The following is a 27,648-nucleotide window of genomic DNA, read 5'->3' on the forward strand; positions in this document are numbered from 1 at the left end:
GTACATTAAAATTAATTAACGAGCGGCATTCAAGCGTAAACGACACGTCTGCAAAAAATACGTCCCTCCTCCGTCGACAATAGCGTCGCACTCGTGTCGCCGCGTCTTCGCACATAAAGACGCTCGCGGACTTTCCTCGCGGGGACCGACGGACTTTGTAATCGTATCACGATTATTAGGTGCGACAGGCTTTTTCATAGCGCGTAAAGTGCGTGTAACCGGATTACTCCGCGAAGAGACGACCGTGCGGTTCTTTCTCTCACTCTCTCTCGAGGAGTTCAATGCTCAATCCGTATTGTTGGCCAACAATGATGCGCCATTGTCCCGATACGTATACGCGAGACCCGTACACGCGCTTTTGTGTGTCTCTGTATCTCTCTCTCTCTCTCTCTCTCTCTCTCTCTCTCTCTCTCTCTCTCTCTCTCTCTCTCTCTCTCTCTCTCTGCGAACGAGCGTGTGTAGCGTGTTTGCGAGTGCGCGCGGAATTTTATGAGAGAGGGATGTCCTGAGTCGCGCAGCAGGTGAATTTTGAATATTGACTTTCGATGCGCTACTGCGATCGCGAGCTGATGGAATTTGCCGAGATTCGGGATTTGATTGATTGGACTGCGAACTGCGCTCGCTTGAGGTTGCTGCAACTATATATGCACTGCAGAGACGCGTGTGCGTGTCGTGTGTATTGATTTATTACTATATTATGCGCGCGACGGCATTGTCCGTCCGATGCTATTATCTGGGCAATAGGGCGGCTTATGTTGTGAGTTTTATGGTACCGCGGTGTATAATTGATTCTGCAAAAAGCGCATCATCGTACTTTCATTACACCGGCCGTCATTGACGCGTCACTGGCACCTGTCGAAGAAGTCCCAACAAGCCGTAATGACTTTGTCGCCCTTACGTAGACGTCTCGCAGGTTTCCCCTGGATCCGACAGGGAAAAGCGATTAGGACGGAGCGGCTAGTGGAATTTTTGTCCAAGTGCGGAGCCATTTATAAACGGTAAAATGTTTGCTGTAAACTTCACAGCTATCCCACGTACGGTTGTACTGCAGTCTCTCAGGTACGCAAGTTTATAATGGGGGTAGGCCTCGGAGTGCGATTCCAAAATCGACATTCGATACGCCTATGATCGAACGCAGCGATATCGTGCCCGAGTGTCGGAGAGGGTTGTAAAACTAGAGAGCCAACGCCAGGAGGGAGAGAGAGAGAGAGAGAGAGAGAGAGAGAGACTGAGAGAGAGAGAGAGAGAGAGAGACAACTTTGTAGAAAGATAGACGGGACAATTTTCCGGAACGGCGTTACCTGCGCCATTAAGCAAAGGTATGTACACCGTAAGAACGAGAGTCATAGTCAAGGCGATTTCCTCTAATTCGGTCACGGATCATCGGAGCGATTAGCCGATGCGACTTTTGTGCGCGTGTGAATGTTGTCGCTCATTCGAAAGGGATGAGAGGGGTGACTGTCAACAAGGATTTCACAGCGCTCATGATATTTGGATTGCCTTGTTTTACATTAGAGCGGCTGTAGGAGGATATCAAATTTTCCTATCGAAAACACCAACTCTGTATACATACAGAGTATATAATTAACGTATGTGGTATTTAGATCGTCGCTATATCCACTTATATTATGATTATTCACACGAATGCAAACACTGATGATACTGAATTTATAATATATGACGTGTACATAGACTTCTTATACTTTAACGTGAACCTATATCAATAATCGAGTAACTCAATCATTCCCAGTATTGGCAAACACGCACTTTCGTTAGAAATCGAAAGCACAATTTAAATGCTAATACCGACGAAAGGGAAAGAAGGAGTAAAGTATACGTCTCGGAACTACACTACAGATCAAACATCCTCTTTACATTAATAAAGAATAACGCGTTTTAAATTTAGCGTCCGCGCGTCTGTTAAAACATCTACCCACATATAGAGCCACGAAGTTCGCGCGTGCGGCACAATAATATTTGAGCCCGCTGCAATCGCTACTTCCCTGTTGTCGAACGTGAATTTCGCGTGAAATACCTTTTGTTCTTCCTTCGCAGAACGACTCGCGGATTTTTTCGTGTTTGTTCCTGTACTCGGCACTGATTCATAATTAATTATCACCGTGCGCGACTTCCTCATGAATGAAATCGATGCGTAAATAGCGTATAAACCCGAATCGCTCGCACGAGCGTAAGTAATACTCGTGCAAATAGAAAATTCGGCAGGAGATACCACGCGCTTTTCCCACGCGAAAAGCGAAACATTCCAAACATTTTGCGTCATGAAAAAGATTAGTGTAAACCCGATGGCTGTCGGACGAAGGCGAGACGTGTTTGTCTCAGCCAACCACCCGCTTGGGGAACTATTGCTGTAAACAAGCAGTGAGTAAGCGACATACTGATAAGGATGCTGCGCGTGGACGTAGGGTGTGTCTTATGCGCTACTAGTTTATTTCTCTTTTCGAGCGATGTGCTAGTACAATCCACTTTCAATTAACATTTTTCCAACGTTTATCCACGCATAAGTAATCGGATCATCCCGCAGCGCTGCAGCATCCCGATATTTGCCCAGACTCCTTTGTTCCCATTTTTCCGGAAAATATTATACCGCGGCAGGCTCCGCTCGGCGCGGAGCGGCATAATTTATGTGGGGCGATCGCGCATCCGCTCGTGTTCTCGTTTTCACGCATATTTAACGATGCGCTAGAGTGTTTTTCCTATGTTTACAGACACACATTTTTCGAGCGAGTACATTCGACCTTTGAGACAGTTTGTTGCTCGTGCGCAATCACAGGTGTTGGGAGAACCCGAGAAATACTGCCTCAGCGCGTTTTAGGCACGGATAGAATATTAGAGGTCACGAACGTGGTTTTGATTAGCCGATAAAATCCAGAGAGATAACGCGCCGTGATGTAGAATCGAATTCAAAAATACACTTATAATGTACTAAAAGAGAGGCTCGTATTCTAGCGTACATATATTATACAACAACTAATCTCACGATGCTGGCGGTATCAAAGGGTGAGCCAGGGATAATTACGGCACTTCCAAATTTGTCCCCATTAACCGCGATAACAAAATGCCGCTTTTTATTAGCCATTCGAACCGAGTAATTGACAGTTTAATCATCGCGGACGATAACGCTGCCGCGGACCGGGCCGGCTCATTAAAAATCCGGGACTTTTGTGCGCGCACGTATACACGCACCGCGTCAGCAGCAGCGCAGAAATTACACGATATACGCCAGCGGCCCAGAGATAAATCGCGCAAAATATTATAATTAAATTAGCACTGCCCCGCGCGCGCGAGCAGCAAAATATGCATAATAATAAATCATTTCACGGGGAGAGAGGACGTGCGATTTCGAGTCGCGATTTCGGCCGCATCATCCTCTGTGATTGCTAAACGTCCAGCGACGCGTAATATCGAACTATGCGCGGCTCGCCACTATATGCGCTCGCTTTTGATCGGCTGCTCTCTCTTTCTCTCCCGCGTACGCGAGCGGAATTTTTGTAAAAGTTACTTGGAAATTCAGTCGGGCCAAAATAAACGCGGAATTCGGCGAATTTTTAGCGATACACTGCGGAGCTTTTATTTATAAATCGAGTGCGTGCGAAGTATGGAGCAACGATTCGAAGAAATAATTATTTATCGAGTGCATTGCGCGCATCCATCACGATCGCGAGACGAGGGTTTTTTTGAGAACCCCTGGGAGCGCGAGGGTCGCGCTTATGGGCCCCGTTGCTCTCGAGCTGTCCCACGTGTGCACCTCGATGAAGCCGAAGGGGACCCATTTTGTGTGCAAGCGAGGGCTGCCGCCGAGCCGCGGATTTATCCAGCGGCGGTCGCAGGAGGGAGGCAAACGTTGCGTTTTACTTATCTACGATTTTGCATCTGGTTAAACGATCAGTGATACAGTCAATATGAAATTTATAATCACCCGCGATAATAAATCCTAAACCCATGTGAGTAGCACTAAAAGTCAAGAGCAGCGGACTCGTGAAAAAACTCGCGCGAGCGATATTTATTGCGGGGACGCGCGCGGCCCACATTATATTACGCATTATTTGTACCGCACATAATTCAAATGGGTCGCCGGAATTATTTTATTGGCCGTTCGCTCCTGCACGCGCGAGTCCTGTGTGACAGATCCGTAACGACGCCTCGGTACCGTGTGACCTCGATCGGGCCTATTTCTACCTGCACTCGCGCTACGTGTACCTGATGCGAGTGTTCTTATCCGAGCGACTGCACTGAATACAATTTTTTTTTAACTTTATACTTCAACAAAAATACTCTATCGAGCCCAGAGCATAAGGTATAAGTACTGCACACTCGCGTCTTGAAGCGCACCTCGACGCCGGCACGTCCGCAGCCCCCGGCGTAGTCGCAATTATCCAAAGACCTGACAATTAACGACGAGGCGCAGAAAGAGAGCTAGCGCACACACGTATATGTATATTTATACAAGGCAGGAGGCGCCGGCGTGTGTGCCATCAGACACATCGCATTAACTGTCCCTCGTTATAAGAGAGAGAGTGCGAGAGCCTTTTTAATTAACCTCACACCTCGTCGATCCCAAATGCCTTGCTCCTTTGTGCGCTGCAGCAGCGAGTCGACATTATGCGTGCGTGCGCCCCGTAATTAGTACAGAGCGCGTGTGGCTTTTCGCACCTTTTCGCGCGATGCGCGCGAGCGTCGAGAGAGCAGCTGAGTCCGCCCGGCTGTTTTGTGAGACGGCTTTTTTGCCATTAAACGCCGAGCTTTTCTGCGCTTGTTTTTTTGTCTTTCGAGAGTCGCTATATATCATATGATACACTATGGAGGTGGTTTTTCGGCTCAAGTAATTTGCGGATATAGTATAGGTATAGCGTTGACTCTTATCATAACCAAACGCAGATGTTTACGGACACGTGCCGAAAAATGCGATAAGCGCCTAGATCATCAGCCACACGAGGAACGGAAAATAAAAATATAACGCAGTTTGCGAAATGCAATTTCACTCGAGTGCTGAACTGGAATCATGCAAACAAGGTCGCGCGCAAGCAAAGGAGCGACACGTCGATAATCGGGTCGCGAGAGTTATTTATAACGCTGCGCTGCGGAGGCGCAGTTCGCACGAGCAGCTCTCTCTCTCTCTTTCTCTCTCTCTCTCTCTCTCTCTCTCTCTCTCTCTCTCTCTCGGGCTCTAATTTCGCAAAATGAATCGGCAAGTTTCGCGCGACGCCGGGGCGTTAATCTATATAATGCGCGCGCGCGATTGCGACATTTTAATTTACCGAGCGTACACACCTCGATTTCGTCATTAAAACTTGGCGGCGCCTACTGCTATACCAGTCAGATGGGTTTGTTATAGCGTGGACTGGGCTATTCTCGAAAGCGTACGCTATATGGGAAAGCATATGCAAGTCTCCCTCGATATTCGCTCGAAAGATATTCAGGGCGATTCTAAGCCGGCATATCATTAAAATATCAAAATCATATGGCCGAGAGAGAAGAATCAGCGCGAAACCGGTGAGAAGCTCCTTCGAGGTCCGCTCTGCCCCTCAATCAGAAGCTTTTTATCGTGTACACACACGCTGCGAGAGCCTCGCTCTCCTCTCAAGTACACGCGGCGAAAGAGAGTCGGTGCTGTCGAGCGTATGAAGTATGCATTTCTGATGACTGTTAATCTGGAACAACCGCCTCATGCATAACACAGAGACACGAAACGTGCTGCCTGGCTCTTCTGAATATAAGCGGACGAGAGAGAGAGAGAGAGAGAGAGAGAGAGAGAGAGAGAGAGAGAGAGAGAGAGAGCAGAGGCAGCGTGAAACCCAGACCCGTTAACTCCTAAGCGAATTAATTTACAGCTCGTGCCGCGCGCCGACGATCGGCTAGAAAGAGAGGGAAAAAACTCAGAGAGGCACACACTAAAGGGAGAGAGAGAGTTGACAAGGGCGACAAGTAGCTTCGCCTCGTTGTGCGATGACAGACGCGAAAGTGGCGTGACGGCTACTTCGGTCCATCTCTCTTACTCCCTTGCTCTCCTCTGCCCAGAGTAAGTTAAAGTCATATCAATCTCATTTATGCCAATTTTGAGTCTCCTCTCCTCGCCCCTCTGATTTTCGGCCTCACTCTCTCTCCGCGCGCATGCTCCGCGCTGTCGAGTTATGAGGCTTTGTGTCGCGCATTGTGTCCGCCTTATGCGCGCCTCGCCGGAATTTTCATGACAATCGCGCGAGGCCCAAGGGTGTCTTTCGAGATGCGCGTATGCAAATCACCGGGTTTGACACGAACGCAGTTTTCTCTCTCTTTCTGATAGCGAGTGTAACGCACATGCGCCGAGGGACGCGCACGAGCTAAGTGGTCTTGACGTTTAGAGCGAGTACACCTGCAGTAGGTAAGTATACGAGTTGCCTGGCGCGATAATGTATGGCTGAGCTATTTGTAGACCGATGAGAAAATAATTGGAGGAATTGGAAGGCGCTCGTGTTGTTTGCCGTAGATAGCCGCGGTTTCGGATTATAAGCTCGTCGAGCGCTTTATCTTTTCATTCGTAACGTTAGACAATACAAACAAGTAAACGCTGTGTACGTGATGACTTGAATACCGGCAGATCGAAAAACAAACAGGAAAAGATCACCACATCATTTGCATTAGGTCCGATCGACCCCGAAACCTACACCCATATGTCAAACGCGTCGGTTTTGCCGCGCGCTTCCTTCGACCTTCGAACGCCCGAAAAATCATCTAGTCCACGTACACACATCGCGATGCAGGTGTTACTGTGTCTGAACGTTTGAAAGCGCAAACAAGATATAAACTCGGCAGATCCGCGGCCACAAAGCCTTCAAAAACTCTGTCGCAACTCATCCTCTCTCGGAGAATGGCATACACACGCGAGAGCAGCGTGCATCAAAGAAAGCCACAAAATCCATCTTAGCGCGCGCTCGACCTTCGAGCATTACAAACTTGCATCATAATGGCGTGTACACACGAGTACGGCATCTCGCACAATCGATGCAGCAGCAGCGGCGGCGACGGGGATAGAGAGAGAGAGAGAGAGAGAGAGAGAGAGAGAGAGAGAGAGAGAGAGAGAGAGAGAGCGAGCGAGTCTCGCAACAGGAAATTAAATGCATACTTCCGACAGAGAGTCGCAAAGTTTAAAACGGCGAACTGTTGCACGCGCTCGAACGCGGCCCCGAGGTCAGGCCGCCTCGACTCTCCTCGCGGATTCGCGCTGGCGAACAAAACGGGAAAGTGACGCGTCTCGGAGATTGAATGTACCGACTGGCTCTCTCTCTCTCTCTTCTCACATGTACACATTGTGCGCTCGCGGACCCTCGAGAGGGAGGGAAAGAAGGGGGGATACTCGCGCGCGTTTTACCTGTCACCTCGATGACGATCCTTGACAAGGGTATACATACGCGCAGCCGAACGAACCCTCCTCCGTTTCTGAGTGAGACGTCTCAGCTCTCTCTCTCTCTCTCTCTCTCTCTCTCTCTCTCTCTCTCTTTCTCCCTGATTTTCATGCTGCGTTCGCTCCGAGAGTGCATATCGCCGTCGCTCGCTCCGTGTGGAAAACGAGATCCATGCGCCTCCAGCTCTCTCTCTCTCTCTCTCTCTCTCTCTCTCTCTCTCTCTCTCTCTCTCTCTCTCTCTCTCAGTCCACCGGCGCGCGCGATTCATATTTTAATTAGAACACTTTTTGCGCTTTATTGGAGCTGGGGCAGTCGTGGCTTATAGACTCGTTTCCTCCGCGCCGCTGCTAATTTCTCGTCCCACTTCTTTTTCTTCGCCTTGGCTTCTCCGCTTTTGGCTTTGATTCTCCTCTCCTCTCTCCGCTTCGGCTAAAACAACCGGCGGCGGAGAGGGACACGACGGACAGGGAATACGGACTGTATGCGGAGAGTCTATGCATGGAGATTATGGACTCACGCGCACGGGCTTCATTTGTAGGGATTTTTTTCGCACGCTACAGCGCCCGTGGAATCGCATTGTCGAGCGGCGACTGTGCGCGGAATTGTTTACATTACTACTGTGTAACTTTGATTTCACGCTGTCGGATTATTTTAATCCCGCTGCCGTGTAGCTGCGGCCGCTCGAGTAGCCGAGTGTAGGTATATAACACACCCTCGGTGCCCGTGTGCATGTACGCCACTGAGTGTCTCGGTGGTTAAAATTTCTTTCGGACTCCGCTATTCGAATTTATTATCTTTTGTGTTTTATGCATTTTTTTTATTTCGCGTTGGACGGAACTGTTGACGCATGTACTTTATTTTGAAACTTCTTTAACGCGATTAATCGCCAGACTACATGTACGCCCGGATAAACGTGAAAAAACGCGGTATCAGCTTTTAACGTTTCGCAAATTCAAAAAAAGCTCGCGAATATCTGTTCCACGAGTATCGCTCGTTTTTCATCGCGCAATTTTTTCCGCGATCCATATCATCGTGCAAACCGAGGGCAACTGGCTAATTTCGTGCAACGCTCATCGCGATCGCGCATTCCGGTCACGTATAGCCACGGCGCATCAATACACCTGTGTGTCATCGCTGCAGCTATTTTTCGTGTACGCGCGCAGTATCGACGGAAAAATTCGCGTAATATGTAAATTGTAATGTATTCTGGAAGGCAGGCGTGGGCAGTTGCGTTTGAATTAAATGTTCGCCCGTGTGTTTAACGGCTCCGTTGTTCTCTGATTTTCTCGGAAGTGGAAATTTGCAAAATAAACTGCATTATACTCGGGAAAAAACACGCAAAAAGGACATGTTTACAAAGCGTTTTACCGGGAAATCTCGGGTTTTTACTTCTCTTTTTCATCTCGGCTTTATTTTGATATAATTACAATCGGCTTCCACGAAACACACAAAGCAGCCTTTCATCGCGAAAACACTCCGCAGTATGTTATTACGTTTAATTATTATATTAAAAAATTCCTTCCCGCTCTAAGCGGATCAGGCGGAGGAGAAAACTCTAAAACCCAAGGGTATAACATTACACGCGCGTCCAACTGTCATGAGTCTCTCCGGCTGCAATTAAGACACACCACCCCTAATCATCGCGGCCCCGAACGACAATCCCATCTCTCTCCCGCAAGCCATACATCGTACCCCCTGCGTGTATATCAAAAAAGCTCCGGTATACAGATCCCGAGTCATCTGGGCTCACTCGCTCGCCTACTACGAACTCAAAAATCGAAAGCCTCTGCAGCGAGCACTCGTGCAGCGGATGAAAAAAAGGAAGCGAGCTCGCGAGGGGTGGCGGCAGCAGCAGCCATCTGCATCGCGATGAATGCCTGCTGCTGCTGCCTCCCCCCTCCCGCCTCCTCCCCCTGTGGAAACCCCCTTTACTCTGCTGCAACGGTAGCAGCCTCTCGCCCCCGGATGACGGCGCAGCCGGACGCGAGTTGAGTGTATAGCGGTTCTCAACCAGAGTCACCGGCTCGTCGGAATGAATTTTTTAAATGTTTTCTCGTTGTCTGTCTGGAATTCGAGAAGAAGCTGTCATACTTCAGCGACAGTCGAGAAATAATTCAAACAGCTGATGCGCGACAATCTCACGGTTAATCAGGCAGCCGCAGGGAGATCTCTCTCAATCGAAGGGTTGTTTTACCGCAGGATCTCTCTCGAGTCGGCGGCTCGTAATATATATTACCGTGCGCGGAGGCGATGATTTGCGAAATAAGCCCTTCGTAATACGCCTGCACCGAACAGCAGCGGCGCGTATAGCGGTTATCAAGTGTATGAATTAAATTGCCGTTTTATTACCCCTGGGGGACGAAGGAAAAGCAGTGAGAGAGCGCCGGCACCCCGAGCAGTACACCGCGCGCGCGATATTGTGTACGTGAACGCGCGTGCGCTACTCGAAGGAGAATAAGCAAAGCCCGTGGATTTGTTGCCGAATAAGTCCTCCGAGTGTTTTCGAGAACTCGGTATGCGCTCGCGGTAATTGGACTGTGTGTGTTTATTTTTTCTCTATAAGTTGTTGCAGCGGACCCCGATTGTTCCCTTAATTGCCGTTTTGCGGTGCTAATTTTTCAAAAAGTGCATTTGACTTGTATACCACTAGGAGCTGTGGCAGCTGAAAAGAGAAAAAACTAGACCGCGCTAGTTGCTCCGGTTTCGGGCGAAGGAAAGCGCGACACGATTTCCGCATTATGCGCGCAAGTCCGCAAGTGTTACGAATCGCAGCTAACGGCGGCGGTACCGACACCTCATCGATTATGCGTCCTTCGCTATATACTCCTCTGAATTCCGACTTTCCGCAGCGCGAGAGCTGATACGCCAAGCGCATGTCGCTCGTTCAGGAACAACGAAAGCCTTTATTGCGGGCGCCGAGCGTGAAGGACCGATCGCTCCGATGCGGAATACGAATTTTTATTGCCCCGACTTTGGGCAGTCTGAAAAATTCAAACGCTCTGGAATTATTTTTATCCTCTCGGCCGTCGGCGATCACAGAAAAAAACGGCCGCTTTCAAGCGAATTCCAAACGAGAGCGCGATATGCGATAAATTGCTGCGATCCACCGGCGCATTCAAACATTCAAGCCTCATCGCGCCCTCATGAAAAATTCCTATAGTCGCCGCATCCCATGTCAAAGCGAAGCTGCGGCCTCGGAACAGGTACAAATCTGGATCACGGATGTGTTTGTTCAGTCGCAGAGGGCAAAAACCAGCTAAAATTAGACAGAGCTCTCTCATACTCGTATGCTCGTGTGATATAGATATAGACGCGAGAATCTGTTTTTTTCCGCGCCGGAGGCCGCCACCGCGTACGGATATATGGTATAGGGGATGGAGCAGGAGAATTTGAAAAGGGGCCGCGCCCGGCAATCACGACGCCTGCAATTTTTATGAAGTCCTCGACGAGTCTTCGAGCCGCTGAATAATTCAGGGTCAAGCGGCCGAGCCTCCGGCGGCGGACTCGGTCTTTGGTTATATTGGCGCGGAACTTCGTGCGCTGGATTTTCACTGGCGAATTTCAAAGTGGAGGTTATCGACATTTTTTTCATTAATTTATTAGAGTTAAACGCTTTAATCCGTCGAATACCGAATAAACCTTACACACAGATTTCGATCGGTTTTAGTCATACACGAGTCATATAATAAAAACGTCACATTAAAGAGAAAAATATACAGAGATACAAACGATACAAGTCATTATTCCTAAAAAAATGCATCTTCGATCTTCCGCATGTTACGGCTACCATACACGCGCATAGCGGCCACCCCGCGCCGAAGTAAGAAATCAATCTGCGCGAGGAGCAGCAGAAAAGCAAAGGTAAACAAGTAATCAGATAAGATTTAATCGCGTCCTCGGAAACCATTAATATCCTCGGGGAAAAAACGCCGGGAGGAAGGGACACGCGTCGCGCCCGAGATGCAACGGCGAAGATCGATCAATCTCGCGCTAGCCCTTATACCACCAACGCGCGCGTTGATCGTTTCTCTTCTCTTCTCGAAATTCTCTCTCTCAGAAATTAGGAACGTCTAGATTAAACGAGAATATCTTCTGGTTACGCCCCGGCGAGAGTGGAAAACGATTTTCTCACGCGGAATCGCGCACATCATTATTTAACCTGCGCACATGCAACACCTCCTGGCTGATTTCAGATTTTCGCGCTACAAATTTCTCCTCTAACACTCCCCTATACCACATCCCATTAGCGGCTATCACCTCCGCGCGATGGTCCAGGAAAAACCACGCGGAGCTGCTCAGGCTGGCGTAAAAAATAAATAGCGGGTCATATCCTGGCTATACACAGGCGACGCGACCAAGGGGTGGTCGATTGATCTTCCCCCGTGTGGAGCTCCGTGTTTATACATCGATGTCGACGTATCCAGACTCCACATCAGTCGACGTGCGGACGTCGTGGGTGTCTAAACGCGCGCGCGGGGACCAGGCATCGATCAGTACACCGAGTCGCCCTGCACCTCCGCCTCAGACTTGATGGATGCGAGATTATTACGGGGGAGGAGAGGCGGTGTCGGGAATAACGGAGGAATTTGGGCGGTGGCCCAACGCCTTTCGAGCAAAGCACTTCTGAATATCCTTTGCTTTGCGCATGACGCTTTGCATTCTGGATGTAAGTGTACAAAAAAGCCCGACAATCGGCATTCCGAAACTCCGGCTGCACATACCGAATTAGCAGCGAACCTTTGCACTCGTCCTCCTTTTCTCGGCTTTCTCGAGGCACGTCGTTTCTTTTGCACGACCGCAGGGACAGTTTCGGAATTTTTTTCACGGACTTCGCGCCGCGAAGCTTTGTCGATTCGCACTGCGTTTCGGCCTTTTTCTTCCCGCCTTGCGAAGGACAGAAGTGCCGGGTTACACCTTTTCTGGAGCTGGGCTCATTGTTCGGTTTCGCGTCTTTTCGAAATATACAAATTAGGCTCGCTCTGGCCGGCGGTATCTCGACGCTCTCCATCGGGCTATCTCGGGCTCGACAAAAACGGCAATAAAAATAAAATCCTTCGCACGCATAATACACGGAGGAGAGAAAAAATAAAATCGTTTCGCGCGAGAAAGCTCTGGTATACAGTCATAAACGCCAAGGAAGAGAAGCAACGGCAGCAGCAGCAGCGGCGGTGGCAGAGCCACAAGAAGAACAGGAAGATCAGTCCTTCGAGATAAACAAGGAAGCTCCATACACATCTGCGGGCCGGGAAAACGTCGCGTATATATAGAGCGTGCGAGCCTGGTCGCACTGAATAGAAGATTGGAACTCTTTCTGCGGTGACGGGCGCGCGTCCTTCCGGGGGTAGAGCCGAGAGAGAGAGAGAGAGAGAGAGAGAGAGAGAGAGAGCGCCGATAGTGCCGGCTATTTCCGCCGGCCGCTGACACTCGTATCGCGCGCCCGAGGGCCATTCCCTCGCGCGTTTTACATGCAGTCCTCCCACTTCCTCCACTCGCGCTTGTGTGTACGCGTGTGTATACGCGTGAGTATCGCCCCCGGGATCCGACCCTTAAATCGAGAGAAAGAGAGAGAGAGAAAACGAACGCATCTCTCTCGCCGCCCACTTCCGCCCCCGTTTAATCCCGCGGCATTAATACACGATCGCGTTGTCGAGCTTAGCTCTCTCACTCTCTCTCACTCGCGTGTATATACATTTTTTCGTCGCGAGTATCGCCAGCAGACCCTTCCCTCAGGTGGAATGTTTTGTTTGTTTTTCCGCGCTGGCTTTTTCCCATCGCGCACTTTTTTCATTTCTTCCTCCTCTCTCTGCGCCTTTTTTGTCTCGACGCGGCGTTGTCGTTTTCGAGGTGTCGTTGGCAAATGGCGCAAGAGCGTGTATGGAAACGCTCTTTTCTTTTTCGCTCCTCCAGAGCAGCAGCAACGCAGGAGGAGGAGGAGGAGGAGGTAGTCGTGCAGTTGACGTTGCGTTACGTCGCCGGGGTTATAGTGGTTTTCCCGTGCGCCGCGGCAACAATGCGGTTCTTCGCGACCGCGAGTCGTCGCGGTCTTTTTGTTCGGAAACGGGAAAAAATGGAAGCTGCGGGCTCGAGCCGCGCTATAACATATTTTTTAAAGCTTGTTTCCAGCCGCCGCGGCTGTAAACTAATTGAAATGCAAGTATAACGCGAAACGACGACGGGAGAAAAAGAGAAACGGGATTATAGGTGTGCGGCCGCGGCGGCGGTATAAAGAAAGCAGAAACGGGGGCGAAGGTGAAATCCGGTAACCGAAAACTCGCGCGGCCAAAGAAAGGATCCGCAGCTAGCGCGATATTTATCCCGGGAGAGAGAGAGAGAGAGAGAGAGAGAGAGAGAGAGAGCGGGGGTTGGAACTCTCGGCTGGATTTCCTGACAGGCCGCGAATCTCGGGTTACACGCCTATCTTCGTAAGTCCCGAAAATGAAGAGAGAGAGAGAGAGAGAGAGAGAGAGAGAGAGAGAGAGAGGGGGAGGCCCGCGCGTAACGGACGTCCTGCCAGCCCCCGCAGCGGCTCTTTTCAATTCGGCGGCGCACTGCTGTTTTAATATTTTTTACTTTTTCAAATTCGCCCGTCGGATATTTCCAGTCGCGCTCCTGAGAGACAAACTGCCCGGTACTAAATCGAATTTCAATTTTACGTAAGACCGAGAATCCGAACTACACGCACCGCGCGAAAACGCACCTGAGCTGATGTACGGAGAGCTATTCCTGTCGCGCGCACGGATATCCAGCATACGCAGGGCTTACGTCTCCGAAATATAATAATAACACGCGGCGGCGCGGAGCGAGAGAGCCAGAGCCTCGATCCGGCAAATCCGAGCCCTCTGCGTAACGTCCGCATTTATCGAGGAACGTACGTACGAACGTAGGTACGTAAGCGCGCTCGCGCGGGTATCCTTACGGTCGCGCGCAGGGCATTCAGCTGTCAGTCAAACGGCGGAGCGAGCAAGAGAGAGAGAGAGAGAGAGAGAGAGAGAGAGAGAGAGAGAGAGAGAGAGAGAGAGAGAGAGAGAGAGAGAGAGAGAGAGAGTCGGATAGTGCCGACGCGATGCTAGAGCAGCAGCAGCAGCTGCCCGCCCGGCGGCTTCAAGAACGCGATATCCCGCCCGTCCGCGCGCTCGCAGAGAGAAAGAGAGAGAGAGAAAGAGCGTCGGTGGAGCGAGAGAGCAGAGAAATACAAGTCCTCTCTCTCTCTTTTTATTTCGTGTATACACACATACCTACGTTACGCGAGCTGTATGTGTGTGTGTGCAGAGGAGAGACTATACTCGCCGCGTCTCTCTCCCTCTTTTTCGAGTGCCCCCTCGAGTGATGTCGGCTGTCAGGGCAGCGCCGAGGTCCTTGCGAACGAGAGAGAGAGAGAGAGAGAGAGAGAGAGAGAGAGAGAGAGAGAGAAAGACGCTGTGCGAGGGCGAGTTATTCGTTGTAAGGGATGGAGAGAGAGAGAGAGAGAGAGAGAGAGAGAGAGAGAGAGAGAGAGAGAGAGAGAGAGACGAGGAATGTATAATTATTCGCCGAGACGCGAAAGAGAGAGAGAGAGAGAGAGAGAGAGAGAGAAGCGACGTTCCAGTTCGAAGAGTTTTCGACGTTGTGTTACGCGCGTCCCTTCGGAGAAAGAAAGTTATGGAAAGTTCTGATTTAATTAATGCGTAAAATGGCCCGAGATTCGATGTTAGAGGGGAATCTTTTGAAATTTATTTTGCAATCAAACGACTTACCTGTAGTCTCTCCTCGTAACGCATGATGTTCGTGATTAGTCCACCTGAAACAGAAATATCGCCAAGTAAGTCCATTTTCACGTATACACAATCGCGGTATCAAATGTTGTAAAGCACAAAGAAAATCTTCAAGCCAGACCGACGCCTTCGCTTAAATTACACGCGAAGACGCCGCAGTGCCTCTTGATCAAGGTTACCGTCGCATCGTCCACGAGAGAAAGAGAAAAGAATCAGAAGAGCCCGATTGAATCATGCGTGCTTGCCGCGCACAATGGGCCAAACTCCCCGTGGAAAACCGAGAGTTTTTGCTTGGGAACGAGTATAACAGCATCCAGACGAAACGGTAATTGATGCCTCTGTGAGAGAGATTTTTTCTCCGGGAATCCGATGCGCGGCCTTTGTGTTTATTTAATTGAAGCACTATACGCCGCGGCGATTTAAACCCACTACACGTGGTTACGCCTTCGGCACAGTTGCGAGAATTGATACGTCTCTTAACTGCGCGGTTTAACTCCTTTTTTTCACAATGCGCGCAGGGGCTTTTTTTCCACCCATTGTGCTCCAATTTTCCTCTCGTCGAGAGACTTCACCGCAGCGAAGGAGGGCCATGCGCGATTATTTCGACTGGCTTATTCAACGATCATTTGATATCGATGCGCTCGACGGTGGGCTTTCCCTTTATTCCTTTTCGGCGAAAAACGTATACGGGATTGATCGAGCGCGAGGTACCTGGTAATTTCGGACCCTTTATTGTCGAGCTATGGGTATCGCGCGCGAGTTAATTGAACGAGAATAGCATTTCCACGTATTTCGCCACAAGTGATCTTCCCTTTGTCGAGTGAAACGTATACCTTTTTCCTTAAAGAAAATTGCGCTGCGTTGATGCTAAAACTATTTAAAATTCAATTTAGCTAACTCCAGACGTTGCAACGTATATGCAGGGTATAACACAGCCGGAGGCCGGCAAAAAAGCTGAATGAAGCTCGCCCCTATGGAAGATCAGGATTAGCTAAGTCCTGATCAGGATCACCCCGAAAAATAGGGGTAGGATCAGAACTGTATTATATCTCGTACGCGCAGTTAAGGATTAGCCGAGATTTAGATTAACTTTTAACGGTCAATAATTTCGCATCTGCTCGAACGCGAACGAGAATTAAACGAGACGAAAAAAAAATCCGTATACTCCCACGCAATCGCATCAATCGACCCCCCCACCCCCCACCCCCGAGGCGATGATTGCCAGCACCGCGAACAATTACGCGAATTAATCACTCAAGCCGGCGAACTTCCGCGCGTTGGCCATTACAGCAGCCGCGAGAGATAAGCGCGACGTATACACTATAGTGAGAGAGCTGCGCGCATAGCATCGGGGCATCGCGAGAGCGGGATAGGATATAGCCTCTCGCGAGCGATCGGAAGCGGCTGCTGCCATCCACTGAGCGAACGATGACGATTGACGTCGCGCGGTTCAATCCGTTTAACGTCTCTCGCCGCCACCATTAAGGCCAAATGGCTCAACAATTTGACGCCGCTGCGGATGCTGCTGTTGAGTTCTGTCTCTCGCTCCCACTCGATGCTCGGTTGATTGCGAAGTTTCGAGTGGCGGTTGCCCGTTGATGGATCTCGCTGGGGACGAGTTTTATAATTAAATCTGGACGCGAATCGTCTTTCAAATTTTAAATTTTGACACAAAAACGTACGCGAGCCGAGTTCTCGTGGATTAGAATGCCAGGAGATGCACAATATTCGACGCTCTCAAGCCTTTTGTTCGATTATGTCAAAAAAGTCCCAGAAAAGGAGAGTATCAGTTTCAGAAATACACCAACGGTCGCGCGATATGAAACAGCATCTGCCATTGTGCGACTTCGTTTTCTAAAATAAAAAGGAGAGGAACCAGCGAATTCGAGCTGAATCTTTTCAAGTCACCTCGACGTCTCAGAGACACATACATTTCTGCAGTTCGATTACCAACTGTCGTCGTGACGAGACCGCAGCTGTGTTTTTTCGGCAACCGACACTCATCCAAAAACGTGCAATTAACCTTTTCCTGTGATCCTATGATTTTTACACCCGAACAGTACATAACCAGCGCATTTTACGACGACAGTAAATCCAAACTTTTTTTCATCCGTCGTTCTCGCATTGTACATCCCTACGAGTTGTGAACGCGTAATCTTATCTCATTCTACGATTTCTCGCCGCTGCTCTACCTTCATCACCTTACACCCTTCTCACTGCAGCCACCGGTAGCTTCGGTAGCTACTCGATCTACTCCAATTTTTTCCGCGCGTGTCCCTTTTCCAGCCGAGGAGGAAAAAAATCCTAGAAAAAAGCGGAAAAAAGAAAGGACTCGCTCGCGTCCTTTTCTCTTTTCTGCGCGAGCGTAACCCGATGCCTACACTAAAACGATCCTTTCTGACCAGCTTCTTCGGAAGCTCGCGCGTCTCCGTTTACTCGCGCTCGCGCGATCTCTTTGAACTCTTAATTCGAATACACAGGTAAGAGAGGGAAGCATCGTCCGAAAGCTAGTTATCCGATTCGTTAGATCGCCAGAACTGATCTCCTGGAGTCTCCTGTGATCTCGAGCCGCATCTTCGCACGCATCTCGAGGAAAATTCGGGGGAGGAGGGCTGAGTATTTTTTTTGGAATCGATGGCGGCGCGCGAGGTTCCGAGAAGGAGTGAGGGAGAGTATAGTGTGAGAGAGAGGTGGATTCGACACCATAATTTCTGGGGCGCGCTATAAATGTCAAAACGCGCGTTCCACGCATACTTTGAGAGCCTTTTCAGCGTTTCATGGTAATTGGTATAATCCGTGTTTCTGAGTATCAACACTAGCGTAATCTACTTACAGGTGTCGATTTATGATGTTCAACGCGACCACATCTACCGGGTGGACTGCAGGAGACGATCTGTTCTAGTCGACAGTTCACGGGTATCTAACTGGTCGCCGTCGTGTGAGAGTCTGGCGTATTAAGAGCAGTACAGCGGCTCTTTGTTCTTAGTGTTTTGAATTCTTCTATACGCCTTCGATAAGCTTCGAGGCAGGGAAAACAAACTCGAGTGTGGAATAAATAACTCACGCTTCTACTTTTCCACGAAGGGAATTGAACCGGCGGAAATCGTCACAGTGAAATTAAAGCGTGATCAAATTAACGCGATAATTGACACTTGCAGCCTGGAAATCCTCTCGGCGTACAATGAAGCGTGGAAGCGAAGAAATAATGAAAGAAGGACGAAAATCCGTGAATGGAAGCGGCGATTCGATACCAGCAAGCGCGCACTATGTTTTCACTTCCCCCACTCGGGGTCCCTCTGCACGCTCTCGAAGGCCAAGATTTTTTTTGTTGTCCTCCCAAGTACCAGCTCGTCTGCGTCCGTTCTCAAAAGCTCGTGGTTTCTTCGCTTTGCTTCGCACGCTGCGCGCGATTCTACGAAAAATTTTCCTCCAAAATTCACGGCATTCCAGAGTCCTCGAGAGCCGCATGAATGAAAGCCCCGAGGTCGCGCGCAGGAGAGAAAATTCCTATACCTGACGCTATTTTTCACGACACTTTGCCAACGCTGGACCAGTCGCTCACTCGGCACAGTCGACTCGCATTTTTCGGGAAAAGGGGTGACCGGTGCTTGACGAGGGAATGATAGACAATTTTCTCCTAGCGCGCGCCTAACGGGATTCCTGGCGAGGATGACGGGTTTGAATGTCTTCCGTTTCCGAGCGAGTCTCGTGCTTGACGACTGTATAAACAATCTCGAGGAGTGATCTGTTTATTCATATGAGTAATTATCATCTTTCCGAGTCGATTCGCACCTGCGACTGCTCAATTAAAAAATAATTGACTGAAAAATGTTCGAGTTCACTGCATTTTCAAGGCGTCTCTACACAGCCTAATCCAAAAGATTTTTCAGCCTCAAAAACGTCCAAAGCACACAAATAGACTCGACGTCTCCCTAAGCTGTCGCAGTGGATTTTGCATTGTGCGTCTCAAGAAGCCCGGGACACCGCAAAAATTACTGCCCGGAGTATAATGCAGTGGCAGAGCGCGACGCGGAAAAAAGGGGGGCGAGTTTAAACGGTAGGCGGAGAGGAAGTCGATGAATCGACAGTTGAAGCGGTCCTTTCGAATGGAATCCGAGAAGGTGTCGCAGCGCTCTGAAATCTCTTTTTTTCTCATTCTTCTGCTCGGCTCGGTATTCTTCCATCTCTCGAACTGTGAAATATTACGGTTCTCTCGTGATTAGTGACAAATGGATATGCCGGCCGCTCATTCATTTTTCATCCGTCTTCGCGGCTATTGCTTCTCTCGATGAAGCGGTATTTGACAGTATTTTTTGTACGCGTCTCTCAATTACATTTAACAGGTAAAATTATTCACAACACCAGTCCTCAAATCTCGGATCAAAAATGACACAAAGCAACAGGAACACGGCCGTCTACGATGTTCATCCTCAAGGTAAAAAAAACCATCGACGCACACCTCGTGCTCCGACCTTCGACGAGATGCACCGGAAAGGGCTCCTTCCTCCGCACGTGTCAATCGAAAAAACTCTCTAAATGCCAGTATACGCATCGGAAGGTGCGTTTTTCACGGTCGGATCGATTCCGTGAATGAAAGCGCGCACCTCTACTCGGCGATATAAAGTTCTCGACTGATATGACTACTGGCACACATAGCTGCAACCTTCGTGGAAGAGGCTCGGCCGCGTCTTTTCGGAAGGTACGACGACTCCTCCGCTCTCTCGAGAGAGAAAAAAGAAGAAGGAAGTGGGTGGTGCAAATATAAATGGGCCGAGGTGCTTATCTGCCGATCTCATCTTCGCTGCCTATGTATAATACTGAATGAAAGGAGAACTTCATTCATGATCCCGGCGGCGTATCTCGAAAGGACATCTCCGGCTATTTTTTCTTCCTGCTCCTTCCCCTCGTCCTCCTTTCCCTTCGTTTCTTTCTTCGGCCGGCGACGATTTGTCTTAGATGAGGGAATAATCGAGAACGAAGTGTCGTGCCGCGTTACTCGAGACGCAGCGCATGCATATAAGCTTCTGGGTGTTGCCCGAAAGGGATTTCCAGGACCGGTGGCTGATGCTGATGAAGATCGATGTAGATCGATCTCCGACTAGCTGCAGGTTGCGAATCGGTAGGTGCGTAGCTTAAGCCGGAAAAGTTCGCTCCTTTGTTGTCGGCAGCTTTCCGTACACTGGTAGTGTGCTCCGCTGCACGGAGAAAAATACCGCTATATAAGCTGGCAGTAAATGCGATACGGAATCAGGTGGAGCACAGGCACCTTTCCGTTTCTCTTATCAGAATCTACGCGCCGAGTCTACATATAGCCTTCTAGAACTGCCTTCTTAAGCCTGCTTGGGCCGCTGGTGCTGTAACTGCCGTTGATGCGCATTGCGTACATACAATTTCATGGTAATATGTACAGGTTTGCTAAACCAGCATCGCCGAGGCCTGCAGCAGAGCCATAGGAGACAAAAGTCTACGCATAATGCCAACACGTCGCTTCCGCTCTCGATCGACGCCTACTGCAGAACTAAACGCACCCCGCAATCGGACGAAAAATAAAAAAAAATAAGCGAACGTCCAGTCAACGCCGGCATTTTCCCGTCGACAAACGCGCATCGTCGTTGCGGGTCTAGACTGCGCTATTTGTGTCGTTTTCCGCCGCGAGACGCGCTGCAACGAGGCCGATCTATTTTCCCGCGACACCGACCGACTTTGCACGCGCGCATTAAAAAAAAAAGAAAGAAATAGAGAGGAAAAAACGGGAGCATCCGCATACACTGAGAGACACCAACGCGGAGAGTTAATGATTTTTTCTCGTCGCCGCCGGCGGAAGAGACGAGTTTTACCGGCGCAACCGACGACAGGTTCGTTATCGAGCATATATAGCCCGCACGCGCTTTCTCTCTCTTTCTCTGTCCCTCCCTCCGCGGCGAAGCGCATTGTTCCGCTACTTTCCAGACAGCGCGACGCGCGGCTGCGGCTCCTCGCTGTCTGCCGCGCTCGCGCGAGCCCTTGAGCTTTCTCTCCGTCTCTCTTCTTCGCCGCGCTGCATCACTGTTTCTACGGCGCGTTTTCTCAATGACGCGCGACGGGGATTCGAACGGTCAGTTCGTAGCTATGTGCGATGCACAGGTGGCTCGATGGTGGCTGCGCTGCTGGAGGGGGGGAGAGAGAGAGAGAGAGAGAGAGAGAGAGAGAGAGAGAGAGAGAGAGAGAGAGAGAGAGCGATGGGCTTCGTTCTGCCTAATTTAGGATGATTTTTTCCTCAGCGCCGACCGCAGGATTTTGCGAATTTCCAGGGAGTGATTATGCACACTGCGTATTGTGTATACTCTCGAGACTTCGTTGCGGTTCGGAATTAGAAAGTTTGCTCGGATTCGTTTTTAATTTGAACATTTGCAACAAATTTCGACGGGCTTCTGCTTTATTGTGACGCGGCTTATTTAACGTTGCTCGTATATTCAAATCCGTCATCTGCCGAGCTCACCCTCCGCCGCGCCGGTAACAGGATCTCGGGGACTAATCTGTACTCGCACGACCACAGGATTAGCCTCATTAACTCGCGCATTCGCGTTTATTTTCGTCGTTTCTCCGTCGTTTTTTTTTATCTCGCAGCTCAGCTCTCTCGTCTCCTCGCTCTTACCTGTCCGTCCTTCTTGTTACGTCGGGTGTTTTGTTTCGCGCGTCCGGTACACGGCTTTTTTTCTCACGTTATAGGCCATGCGGAAAAATTGTCTCTGCCAGTAGCGCTAATGAATGCGATTATTTTGCGAGAGACGAGTTTACTCGACGCGACGCGCGCGTCCGCTTCGCGGCTTTCGGATAATAACGCTGACGGGACAACTGACGGGGATGATTTTTTTCGCTCGCTTCGTATTTTGGCGAACTTATGCAAATTTTCATTGAAATCTCCGCGTTTTAGTCGTCGTTAGAGTAGGGAAAAGACGTTTGCCGGCTGTTTGCGAAATTTAGGGCTGGTTTAGAATTCCCGTACAGGCACGCCTAGAGTTTTTCGGGTAATTGCATCGCGTACGTACATAATGGAGAGGGACCACACACAAGCTCGGATCCCCAACGCAAACACGTACGCCATCTTGGAATATCACAATCTCTCGATTTCGACCGAGCTAAATCCCGGCGTATCTGGAATCAGCCGCTGCCGCTGTGTGCGTACCCAAAATCGTGGGAATAATTGAATCGATCGGCTTCGATCTTCCACTCGAGCGAGATTCGAGCAAACGGACAGAGCCGCAAATTCGATATAAGTCTTAAGCGGGGATAACAGCGATGCTACAACAACAGAGATCATTACTGTTGACGGAGGGATGGGGCGCGAAAGAAGCAGATCTCTGTTATTGGTTCGATGGCCCGGTGAAAACGAGTGTTTTTTCAGTCTCGCCTTAAGCGGACGACGACGGTAGGAAAGGATCGCGTGTAAGCCGAATTAAGCGCTGCGCGAGAGACGGCGAAAATCAACAGCTCGAAGCTCTGGTCTCTACGGAAATTAACTTCGAAACGAACTGCGTTCACGTTTTCGAATTGAAAAAAATAAAGGAAAAAAATAGCAGCCAGTGGGCGTAAAGGATACAGCATCGGAGAGGCCCAAGTTTGAAGGGGCAGGCAGAAAAACAGCAAAGCGCGCGCGGTAGGCGAGCAGAAAATCAGCAGTGAAAAGCCTATTAAGAAAGTGTCCTCCGAGAATCTCGGCAGCGCAGGTCTCTAAGGCCTATAGCGAGTCGAGTCGCAAAATCCGGTGGTGACAATGACTCGCGCGCTGGTCGCCGGTACCCGAGGGAAATCCGTAAAATCTGGCGTCGCTGCCTCCACCTGCTGGAAGCATAAATCATCGCGCGGAGGACACTACGATCGACTTGTGCAGGTGTATCTCCCTCGACGAGCCAACTTTTATTTTATATGCAAGCCCGGCACTTGTTACTCGCTTGCGGTAAGCCTTGCAACGTAGGCTCCGATGTTTTCGCCGCTGCTGTGAGATTTATGCACCTGACGCCTCGGTCTATTGCTCCTCCTGACTTTTCGGCTTTTCGTTTCTCGGCGTTGTCTATTTCGGCGCTTTATTTATGACGAGCTGGGAAATGAGAGGAGGAGTTGACTTCGAGGCGGATTAGAAGGTCGATTCGGATGACTTGGCTTTGTGGCTTCTTTTCTCTGATTATGACTTTTATTATGGTAAATGAATTTACTTGATAATCAGCTATAGCTTGAGCTACCCAAGTAAGCTCAATGAGGCAGTTGGACCATAATATACTACTGGTGAACAATGACAGAAAATGTCAATCACTATAAATGAGATATATCCAGGAGGATGCAAAAAATGAAACATCTGTATCGCGTCCCGCATCACAGCCACAAATTCGTCTAAACGATCGACAATCATCTCCGTCATAAATCAGGGCCGCCAGGTCCATTAACCGAGTTCAATTTATTAAAAAAAAAAAGGGAAAGACAGAGTCGCCGCCTGCTATAACCTCTTTATTCAGAAAAACAGAATCGTTAAAACGGAGGAGCGCAGCTGACAAAGGGTTTTATGGGCACGCACAAGGCTACGCCTCCTTTCCGCGGCCTCGTAAAACGATGCGCGAACTACTGCTGCTGCTCCTGCGCCGTCTATTAAATGCGCGTGCGAGGCGTTGAACGCAATTTCCACCTATGCAAGATAGGGGTGAACGCCAGGAAAAAAGGGAACACGACAGGGGACGATTCGAGGTTGAAATCAGGGAAATCGGACGTTTACGATTATTGTTTTTCAATTTGTCTTGAAGAGCTGTGTTCGTGCAAAACTTCCAACGCAAAAAGGCACGCAGCGCACCAGCAAACGACCGGCAAAAAAATCAAAGCCCCGAGAAAAAAGTCAACTCCAAAAACGCCGTGGATACCCGCATCGCGGCGCTCCAAAGTCTCCTCGCAGTCTGGCGGAGCGAGTCTCCGAGCCGACTGTCGATATTACGATTAATTTGCTCGTAAATTTTCGACCAGGGGGGCTCTCTCGTTCCTAGAAGTGCGGAAGGTAATTTATATTTTTCGTGCCTCGAGCGAGCGGCAGAGAGAGAAAGAAGGAGAATCTACCCACCACCACGCACCTGGTGTATACCTGGGCGGCGGCGGCGGTGTTGGGTGCAGACTGCGTTGCGCCAAGCGCGCGCGCGCTTTCTTTCTTCTTCGGTCCAGAGCACCGGAAACTGCGCGCATTCTTTTCTGTGAACGAAGCGGAGAGAGAGAGAGAGAGAGAGAGAGAGAGAGAGAGAGAGAGAGAGAGAGAGAGAGAGAAGGACTGAGGGTTTACGGGGATTTTTTCTGTTTTCGGAATCGATAGCTTCACGGCTTCGCCGGCTAATGGATGGCTGTTTTATACGCGTGAAATGTAGGCGGACGCGCTGGCTGTCTGTTCGCCCTGTTTGACGAGTGCGTGCACTTGATTTTCGGGGCCGGAATATTCGCGTGTACAATGAGGCAGCGCGGTGAACGTGCACTTTTCCGCGTAGAAACTCCGAACGAGAATCGAACCGCTGCTTTTTCCTCGAACTGAAATAATCGAATTAGCGCGCGCGCGGCGAAACAACGATCGACGTCGAGTGTTTGCCCGGGCTCTCTCGCACTTTTGCGCCGTTTGCGCGAAGAGCTGCAAAGACGGAAAAGTGCGCTCGATCAAGGGAAAGAAAAGGGAAAGTAAACTTTCCGATCCCTCGTTTGCTTACGATTGCCTCCTCGAGCTTCGCACTTGATTAAGCAAACAGCGCCGAGAGAGAGAACACCGGCCGCTTCTAGGGGCGCCCAAAGCTAGCCTTTTACCGAATCGACACTCGAGTCGGGTAAATTTATTGCCAACTTTTTTTTCCAATAATTATCGCGTCCCGGACAAAAAGCGCGCGGATGAAAGGCGCGCGCGCATATCGGCTCCCGCCGTTAAACAGCCAATTATCGAATCACTCGTCGTCACAAAGCGACATCCAAAATCATTCAAACGCCAGGCATGGCTAGTGTATATTTCATAATCGAGTAGCGGCGGTACAATAATACGCGCGCGCGAGCACCCAACAGAGCTGAATCGAAAACGCGCGCGTCCGCGTCGACAATAACCCATATACACACGCTCTATACGTGCGTTATGTATCTGTATAGAGAAAAGCTGCCTATACACACGGTAGCACGACAATGAGCCATACACTCGTGTAGGCGAAGCTATAATGCACACACAAGACGACATTGTGTCTTCCTGCCTCGGATTCGCACCGAGAAATTGACTTCCCCAAACACGCGCTCTATTTTTCGCTGGAAAAGCAGCGCACTGCACTATGGCTATATAGATGAGAGAGGGCTGTGATGAAGTGCTACGGCGGACACTGGATAATCCGGGGTCTCCTGGGCGGTCTGAGCTCGTGAGTGAAACGTCGTGCGCGTATGGGAAAAAGGTGCCGGGATCTCCTATTCGGGTGCAGTCGTGCTTTTATTTACTTTTTTTATTCAGAAAAGCGTAGGTGTATCCAGTGCACGCGGGGCATAAACAAAGAATCGCGATTGATCAAGACGTAGCGCATCGCGAGGGAGGTCTCGTCGTCCTTTTCATTCATTGTCCTATGGCTGCGGTACGACTCCGCGTGTTTACGGCCTATTTGGTGAAGTATCGCTTTACGCACGATGCGTGTGTATGTCGAGGAGCTTCTTTACGCCATTGTCCGGATTCCCGCGCGCCGTGTATTAATTTCCACTCGACCCAAAAGGATCACACGATGTATATACTCCATCACAATACCGTACACGCGTTTCCAGAAAATGCACCTACTATTGATAGACTTTCGAGAAAAACAGGAGTAGTGAACCTTGACCTCGGAAAAATTCCCAACTACTTACTCCGCAATCGAAACCGCGGCGAGAGAACAACGCGACGAAAGTGAAAACGGCATCTGCACAAGTCAGCGCAGCAGAGATCGCTTCAATGTCCATTCATCGTCGCTCATTCATCCTGGCGCTCACTCTCTGCTCTCGCGATATCGCATTACGCCCGCGCGCGAATCACTGAATCGCGCACCAGCCGCATTGTACTCTCTCTTCCTCTGGCCCGCGTAATATGAATTCAATCGCGGAAGATCCGCGTCTGAAAGGGATTTCACCTGCGCGCGCAAAACCGATCGCTCTCTGTACCTGTTGCGTGTGCGATTTTATACAGACTCTCGGGTCTGTATAATACATCGTGTGCCGATGGCTCTTTTGGCTTTTTCTTTTCGGATTTTCTATGGCCGGGGGAAAGAATGAACTGGTGGCTTCTTTGATCGCGCGAATTGTGACGGAGGATACAGGGAAGGCGCGCTTTGTGCTTTGTTTGTGTACTGGGCTATTGACTTTTGACAGACGTCGAATCGATAGGTCAATTAATTTACGACTTGAATTTAGAGGCTTTTTATTCATCCGAACAAGACATACTAATTTTCAACCAGAATATTTCCCCAACGTAAAAAAACGCACCATCAAGATCCGAGCCTTAACATATACCTCCAATTTCTTTCTCCTTAAATGCCCACTTACGCACAAACGCACCTCGTCCTAATCACACTGCATTAATCTACCCCTCGCGCGCACGAGCTGCCTCATCGCTTACATATTTACACTCGGCCGAAAAAAGTCCGAGAAAAAAGGACGAGGAGATGTAAAATACACTGGCGGAGAGATACAGCGGACCCTTCGCCTTATCTGACGAACAAATTGAGGATCACAAAAAACGTCTCTGTGTGCGTGCACAGAGGGTGTATGCGCGCATAAAGAAGCAGGAATGAAAAAAAAATCGTTCGCGTCCTATCTGATGTGTCCGCGGATCCTGATGATCGGAGGCGACGGGCGCGCTCACGCGCACAATGGCCCGCAAATTAAACAGATCCGTCCATCGGCACACAGCAGCAGTCGCGCGACCCTTTTTCTCCTCCTTATACTTACAGCGCCGCGCGAGATACGGAAATAGCCGAGGAAAAAAGGAAAGGTGCGATCCCCCTTTTTTTAAGGCTCACGCGCGCCATTATCTCGAGGTCGCATCTCGCGCACCTCACTCTTTTATTCGGCGCCGTACGTTTAGAGCTGCGTTTATACACAAATAAGCGTGCGGTAGCCTAATTTCTGCAAGCGTATTCAGCGTATCCCTTGATTAAGCGTTTGGACGTACTAAAAAACGAGCAAATATTTGACTCCGTCCCAAAACTACTCCAACGCTCTAATAAACCCATCCATCCCTGCCCACCTATCAGCGAACGTCTCACTCTGTTCCTCCGTCCCATCTCTCCGCCTCCTCAGTCAGCTCGGCCGGTAGAACAGTAGCGGCGACCTTACTCTCGCCTGCGTTATATCAACGGTTCGCATCGTGTAACACCCGAATTCGGAAAAAAAGAAGAGCGAGGATCGCACGCGTATAAGGAAAAAAGGGGTCCCGGAATCGAGCAAAGCGGCTTTCCCATGGGGCCCCGAGTGTGTGTCTGAAACGAGCGCAGAAAAAAAAATGGAAGAGT

The 27,648-nt window shown here is 49.8% G+C and overlaps 1 protein-coding gene across 4 annotated transcripts in view; it reads right to left on the reverse strand.

Moving 5' to 3' along the window:
• LOC100113985 (transcription factor Sox-2) overlaps nt 1–27,648 on the reverse strand; it is a 306,878-nt gene that overhangs the window by 100,654 nt on the left and 178,576 nt on the right. For 3 of the 4 annotated variants that reach the window (XR_004345063.1, XR_004227827.2, XR_001729193.3), the window contains one exon: nt 15,134–15,177. The gene's annotated coding sequence lies outside the window, so the exon portion shown is untranslated. Of the gene's footprint in view, nt 1–15,133; nt 15,178–17,984; nt 18,003–27,648 lie in introns of those variants that run through there. The other variant, XR_004345064.1, reaches the window with a different exon arrangement.

The sequence above is a fragment of the Nasonia vitripennis genome, chromosome 5 (assembly GCF_009193385.2).
Source record: "Nasonia vitripennis strain AsymCx chromosome 5, Nvit_psr_1.1, whole genome shotgun sequence".
Classification (NCBI taxonomy): domain Eukaryota; kingdom Metazoa; phylum Arthropoda; class Insecta; order Hymenoptera; family Pteromalidae; genus Nasonia; species Nasonia vitripennis.